At 34.6% G+C, this 8,200-nt stretch overlaps 1 long non-coding RNA gene across 1 annotated transcript; it reads right to left on the reverse strand.

Annotated features, from left to right (window-relative positions):
* Positions 1-5,197, reverse strand: LOC126008817 (uncharacterized). The gene is made up of 4 exons (XR_007495857.1): positions 5,117-5,197; positions 4,188-4,380; positions 2,292-2,454; positions 1-28 (listed from the first exon to the last, which is right to left on the reverse strand). It is a non-coding gene; the product is annotated as an uncharacterized LOC126008817 (long non-coding RNA).
* Between the last annotated feature and the right edge of the window lie 3,003 nt (positions 5,198-8,200).

Consider the following 8,200-nt stretch of genomic DNA (forward strand, 5'->3'; position numbering starts at 1 on the left):
TCATTCAGTGCATAAGCTCTAACTTTCACTGTAAATAAAATGTCAATTTAGAAAAATTGTTCAACTCTAAATTGCTGATAATAGTATTAGTAAGTCTATAATGTTAGGCATGAAGTTTCAAGTACAATTAAGAGAAGAAAAATACTAAATACATACTTGAAGAACAAGAAAAATGTTAGATATTAATCCTATATTGTTTGGAGAATATTCCTTTCACTATAAAAACTTTTCAGGGTTTATCTTAAGCATTTATTTATGAATTTAAATATGAATTTGTGAATTTAAATATGCTTCAACTCACTACAAATCATTTTACTGATCTCTGAGAAATATGCTAGCTTACTTGTTCCTGAAATTATTTTAGAAAAGGAAGAAATGATTAGTTTGCCATGTCAATGAAACCAGCAAAACATTGACACCAGAAAGAAAGGTAGGAAAAAAGATATAGATCTGATCATAAAACAAGGACTTGACAAGTGGAAGGGGGAAAGTTCAAGGACAGAACTTTTTTCAACACATAACCATCATCTGCTCAGGTAGTCAAAAAAGAGCTGGGTCTCTGAGGTTGGGTCAATGACTGCCAGGGGATCTTGCCCTATTTTTAAAATCTTGGTGATGATGTCCAAAACTTTTCTTGCCTAATTGGCATATCCCCATCCATCATCTTCAACGATTAATCATAAAATATTCACAAAATATTATTCATAGAATAATGCTTCGTCAAGTCAATGCCAGTGGCCAAAATCTTCTTTTTGCTTAGTGTGCTAATTAGTAAAAAGAGATCGATTTTTGGTTTTGGTTTTTTTTTTAATTTTTATTTTTTTGGGGGGAGGTTACACCTGTCAGCGCTCAGGGGTTCCTCCTGGCTCTATGCTCAGAAATCGCTCCTGGAAGGCTCGGGGGACCATATGGGATGCTGGGATTCGAACCACCGTCCTTCTACATGCAAGGCAAACACACACTACCTTCATGCTATCTCTCCGGCTCAAAAAGTAGTTATTTATTAAAAGAAAACAAAAGTTGTTCCTCATGGAAATATTGCAACAGTTCCCAAAGTAAATATGGCTGGTGAATTTTAAAATTTTCTTTATAATGTTTAATATGAATGTAAAAACAAAGTGCCTGGGAGATAGTTCAAGGGCTGAAATGCTTGTTTATAAATGGTTTGGGGGACCATATGGGACACCGGGGGATCAACAGCGGTCCCTAGGTTAGTGCTGGCAAGGCAGACACCTTACCTCTAGCGCCACCATGCCGGCCCCAAGGAAACATCATGTTTTATACCCAGAAAAAGTAAAATGTTATTTGTCACATAGCATAGTTAGAATTAAAAAGTGAATGCTTTTAAAGTTAAAATTAACGTAATGGTTTGTGTTACTACCACAGGTAGGGAGTTCGCCTTGCATGCACCAGCAGATTGAGATTCAATTTCTAGCATCCCACATAATACCCTGAGAAACACCAGGAGTAATTCTTTGGCAGAAAGTCAGGTATGATTCCTGAATTGCCTGATATGATCCATGAAAATTGCCAGGCCCAAAATCAAACAAAAAAACATACAAAAATTTAACTTTACAATATATAATTTATGACATTAGATTAAAAATATTTTGAAAGGAGCCTTGGCATTATTCTAAGAAAGGTGCTTTTTAATTTTTTACTCCATTAGTTTTCACATTTCTGTACTTAGAAATTAGATTTAGAATTAGTGTTTTTCCCCAAACAAAATATAAGTTAATGTAACCTATTGCCCCACCTGCTTTATTGATTTAACAAAGCAAAATTGCACCTTTGTCTATTTATTTTGTCTTTCCTCAGGACTCTTACAAAATCATTCTGCACCCCCAATTTAATTTAAAAATAAGAACAATTAAAGTGAATAAAGAAGAAATGTGTTGATACACAGTGGGATATTAAGATTCAGTAAGGAAAGATCAAATTGTAAATTCTGCCTCAATGTTGATAGTACTAAGTCAGAGGGAGAACAAGTATTGGACAATCTAACTGAATTCATATTTAAAATGTAAAGAAACAAATGAAGGTAATAGAATCTTATGATAATAAGCGATTGAACCTTGACTACAAAATTGGGCTGATCAAGTGGCGGTAGGCGAGTGATTATGAGGCAGAAAGACAAATGGAACTACGAGTAGATGAGTTTAGATGTGGTAGGTCTTTGTCATCTTCCTGATTGGTGGAGGTACTTTGACTTTCTTCACCCAAAGCACAGATATTAATTAAGACTATGTAACCCTCTCACACTATCACCACCACATGACAGACCTTCCTACCTGGCTCACGTGAAGAGTAAATCGATTTATCTGTCTGGACAAAGATGAATCCATTATCGTAGCAAAGAGGAATAGGTGTTGATTTTGAAAAGTGAGCACATGTCACTTCTAAATACACTTGTGAAACTGCATTTGGCCCTCCAGACAAATCTTTGGGTTGTATCTGTTTTTTAAATAAAAAGTTAAGTGTTATTACTATATAGTTATTATATAATCCTCGAGTTATATTGCATCTGGTTAATACATGGTGATAAGATTGGGAACACTTCTTTTCCTTCAATATATTCCACACGTTGAAGAGAATTTTTTTTCTCTATTTCAAACGCAAAGTATAAAAAGCCTATAATAGACACAATTGAAAGTAAAGATAATATTTTCAAGAAGCCAGAATGTTTTCTAAAAGTTATAGTATTTAATAAAATATTTAATAAAATTATCATTAATAAACCAATAAATTAAAATCAATGACATCATTAATTTTTAATAAAATTATTAGAATATTTAAAAACTATTGTGCTTTAAAAAAAGAATGTTCAAAATGCTCTCCATTCACCACATTTTTTATTATAATTTTTATTTTGACCAAAGTAGCTTACATATCTTTCACAGTAATATTTTAGTTACATATTAATATTGAATCTGGGGATTTCCCATCACCAAAGTTGTCCCCCCTCCACATTTCCCATCTTGCATCCCATATCCCCCACCCTCAATTCCCCGGGCTGCTAGAATGAGTATTCCCTTCTGTGTCTAGCTTGCTACTTAGTGATCATACAACTGTTTGGTACCCTCCATTATTTCCCCCTCTATTTGAGAGGCAGAACTAGATAGTTCAAGTTATGTGGTTTTGTTTGAAGAGAAGAAAAGCAATAAAATGGGGTAAAAATCAAATAAGCTAAAAATGGGTGGACTCCTTCTAGTGGCTCTTAACCTCAGCTTGAGAGAGGAAAAGGAAAAAGGAAGCGAGACACCACAACAATACAAAAGGAAATGTCAAATAAAAAATGCAGTGAGCACTACAGCAATAAAGACAAGCTCCACATAATAACCATGGTCCTGAAATAAAAACATAACAGAGTGCAAAAAGAAAAAAAAAGAAAAAAGTTGGAGACAACAACTTTAATATCCAATCTAAAAACAAAGAAATCAAAAAGATAAATAAATAGATAAATAAATAAAAATATTAATTTGTGCTGGTTTTTTCTTCCTTCATAGGCACAGTAAATATTGGGGATATTAGAAAGGAAATTCCCTGTCCTAAGAGACACATCTTTGAACTATACTGCCATGGGAATAACTATAGACTCCTTGCATGTTCATTTACTCTCCCCTCAGTGCCTTTGTGGTGTATGGAAGACTTCTGCTCCATCATGAGCATTCACTGCATTTTTAAGAACAAACTTCAAGCCTGTATGTCTCTATATAGATATATTTTACTCCAAATATCATACAACTTTTAAAGAAATGTTAAATAATATATCACATTTAAGTAAATATATATAATGTTTAAATGTACAACATAAGTATGTTATATAATATAAAATATATTTAAACAAATATATAAATGATATTTTACTAGCATTTATCCCATCATTTTGAAATTGGTTCATGTGTTGATTTAGTTTTCATGTCACCAAATCTTTTTACCTATATAACTTTTACCTGACTCATTAAAACCTATATATCTTTATGCTATCCCCAAATCTATAGAAAATCCTCTAAAATTTTCCACATACTCTTGTGTTTAAACACACAGCATTTATCTCTCACTAATCAGCGAACTAATTTAAAATATGATATATCACATATTGATCTACACAGCTACCATATCTTATCTATGTATGTTGTTATGCTTTACAAAGGAAGATTTGACACATGAAAGAAATGCATACTTACAGTGAGGCTTATAGAGCCTTGAAATTTATTTTCTGGAGATAAGTATACTTGGCCATGAGAATATGTGAAACTTTTGTCAGGATAACTTTTAATAGCAACAGACACAGCAAATGACTCTGTATATCCATAAACTTGCACCACTACTCTTTCAGAGGCAGCAATATGGAATACTTTAGGTGCTAAGACAACATACCTGTTGAAACAGTGAATTTATAGAGATAATCTTAATCAAACATAATATTGAAATAATTTTGACATAGGAGAATTAAGGCAACTCATCAATGAATTTTATACTTGGAAATAGAATTTTTTTATCTTTCAAAATTTCATTTTTTATGATGAAACCTGAATAGAATCCTGAAAGTTCCTGAAGTACACATTGTTATGGAAACAGGTAAAAGAAAATTTGTCAGTTCTATCAGGCAAATTATAGCAGAGTTTTATAAAAGAAGTGTAAATATAGGCTATGTTCTGTCTTCTGAAGAATTTATTATTATTGTTATTATTATTATTATTATTATTATTATTATTTGGTTTTTGAGCCAGACCCAGTGACACTCAGGGATTACTCCTGGCTATGCACCCAGAAACCACTACTGGATTGGGGGACCATATAGGATTCTGGGGATCGAACCCAGGTCAGTCTAAATCAACAGTGTGAGAGCAAATGCCCCACCAGCCTCTGAAGAATTATTTTTAATCAAAATACTAATCAACAATATTAATCAAGGAGGCAAGATATAGGTAATAGCCTAGAATAGAATACAAACTAGGCATAGCTAGAAATGTCATTGAACAAATGAGAAATGAAGTGTGCTGACATTTTTAGAAATAGAAATTTGATATCATAGGACATATCATAGGGCATATACTTCTTTAAAGACCACCACCAAGACACACTGCACATGAAAATGGATGCTTTCACTTACTTTTGTTCCTGTCCCCAAATTCTTCCCAAGTAGAAAAAAATACAGACTATATTTAAGATGTTCATGGCTTGGTCAGCTTCATAAAACTATTGCTGAAACTATTTCTCCTGCCTGGAATGTTTGTGTAATTATTTATGTTTGGGTTAATTATTAATGACCGAGAATGACTAAGTTCCAATGAAAAGAATATCCAAGAATTTAAATGATAATCTTTAAATGTTCATGAATTTGAAGTCAAGAGACTTAAAATCTTTTGGAAAAAGGTTTCACAGATGAATCAATAAAGAACTTGACACAACTCTGATCTTACATATTTTTTTGTTGTTGTTTAAAATAATTTTCTATTTTTTAATTTAAAGTAATTTAAAGTAATAGTTGAGCATTAGACACACAAAGTTTCAGGACCAATTCCACCACCAGCGTCAACCTCCCTCCACCAATGTTCTCAAAGTCAATCCGTACCACCAAACACCTTCCTAGCCCCCCTCCCCAGCCTACCATCATAACAGACAACTTCCTAAGTCTTATTGTTAAAGTTTGGGTCCCATGATTACATTGTTGCTTATTCAGTGGCTTGGATATTTAGGTTTTCTGTTTTTGTTTTTGTTTTTCAATTTTGGGCCATTACCTGGTGATGCTCAAGGGTTACTCCTGGCTATGCGCTCAGAAATTGCTCCTGACTTGGGAGACCACATGGGATGCAGGCATATTGAACCAAAGTCCACTGGGTCAGCTGTATGCAAGGCAAATGCCCTACCACTGCACCATCGCTTCAACCCCAGTTATATATTTTTATTTTTTATGAATATCTTTATTCAAACACCTTGGTTACAAACATGATTGTAGTTGGGTTACAGTCATGTAAAGAAAATCCCTCTTCACTGGAGCGACATTCCCACCATCAATGTCCCAAATCTCCCTCCCCCCGACCCAACCCCCACCTGTACTCTAGATAGGCTTTCCACTTCCCTCATTCATTCACATTGTTATGATAGTTCTGAGTGTAGTTATTTTTCTAACTGCACTCACCACTCTTTGTGGTGAGCTTCATGTCGTGAGCTGCACCTTCCAGCCTTCCTCTCTTTGTCTCTAAGGATTATTGCAAAAATGTCTTATATTTTTCTTAAAGCCCACAGATGAGTGAGACTAAACTTTAGACTCAGAAAAGTTGTAAGGGACAAAGATGGACACTTCGTACTAATCAAGGGATATGTGCAACAGGAAGAAATCACACTACTAAACATATACTTACCCGATGAGAGACCAGCAAATTATCTAATACAATTATTGACAAATTTGAAAGAGGACATCATAATAATACAATAATTGTGGGAGACCTCAATATGGCCCTGTCAACATTTGATAGGTCAACCAGATTGAAACCCAACAAAAATATACTAGCCCTGAAAAGAAAAATGGAAGAAAGAGGCCTAGTAGATATATATAGGACACTCCATCTCCAGAAACCTGGATACACATTCTTCTCCAATGTACATGGGTCATTCTCCAGGAGAGACTACATGCTGGCACATAAAACATACCTCCATAATATCAAGAGGATAGAAATTTTGCAGGTTACCTTCGCTGACCACAAGGCCCTGAAATTAGATGTGAACTACAAAGGGACAGAGAAGAAGAACTTTGACAACTGGAAATTAAACAGCCTGCTACTGAACAATCAGTGGGTCTGAGATGAAATCAAAGAGGAAATCAAACCTTTCCTGGAAACAAATGACAATGAAGACATAAACTATCAGAATATATGGGACACAGCAAAAGCAGTACTGAGAGGAAAATTTATAGCTTTGCAAGCACACATCAGGAAGGAAGAAGGGGGCATACCTCAATAGCCTAATGATACAGCTCATAAAATTAGAAAATGATCAACAAAAGGAACTAAAAATAGGAAGACAAAAGGAAATAACAAAGCTTAGAGCAGAAATCAATGAAGTGGAAACCCAAAAAGCAATCTGAAAGATCAACAAAAGTAGAAGTTGGGTCTTTGAAAAAATAAAAAAGATTTATAGATCATTGGCAAAAATCACAAAGAGAGAGAGAAACTTGATAACCCATATTAGAAATGATAGGGGGGAGATCAGTACAGATATTGCAGAGATTCAAAGGGTAATCAGAGACTACTTTGAGAAACTATGCCACCAAATATGAGAATCTGGAAGAAACAGATAAATTCTTGGACTCTTATAACCTTCCATGGTTGAATAAGGAAGAGGTAGCATATCTAAACAGCCCCATCACTATTGAGGAAATTAAAATGCTAATCAAATGTCTGCCCAAAAACAAAAGCCCAGGCCCAGATGGATTCACTAATGAATTCTTTTAAACCTAACAAGAGGAACTACTACCAATCCTGGCCAGACTCTTTCATGAAACTGGAAAACCGGGTAGACTTTCAAATAGTTTTTATGAAGCATATTTTCTGTTGAAAGGTGAAGTGATGCTTTGACCTGTGTCTTCACTGGGCCTTCAGATGTGACACAGTTGGCAGCTAAGGTTGCCTTATTGCTCCTTTTTCTATGTACTTGATCTCATTTGACAGAAAAGACTTGCAAGTCATATCTTCTTGCTAGAATTGGTCCATAGTTAAAAACTGAATGATTTTAGAGCTACAATTAGGTTCTAGTCCTATTGTTAGAAACGTGTGCATCATTCCTGCTATTGCACATCCAGAACAAACCAAGCCAAGATCTTAGTGGAATCCTCTATTTTCCTTATCTTTTTTCCCCTTACCTTCCTTTCACTACTTCTAGGTTTCTTTTGGGAGAAGTCTCACTATAAACCGATTGCATAAGATTGTCTGCCTTATGTTTGTCCTCTAAATCAAAAGAATGTGGGAGGAGTATATCATCCTGAATTCAGGGTGGTGCATTTTATGTATAGAAGCAATCTTAATCATCCTGAAATGAGTGTAGGTTGAATTTATCCCATTAGTCTGCATGGATCTACTTCAGGAAAGTTCTGAAATACCAAAGCCTCCCAAATGCTAAGGAATAATCAAGAATTCACGTACTTTTTTTTTTTTTTTTGGTTTTTGGGCCACACCCGGCAGTGCTCAGGGGTTACTCC

The sequence above is a fragment of the Suncus etruscus genome, chromosome 5, assembly GCF_024139225.1.
Source record: "Suncus etruscus isolate mSunEtr1 chromosome 5, mSunEtr1.pri.cur, whole genome shotgun sequence".
Taxonomy (NCBI): Eukaryota; Metazoa; Chordata; class Mammalia; order Eulipotyphla; family Soricidae; genus Suncus; species Suncus etruscus.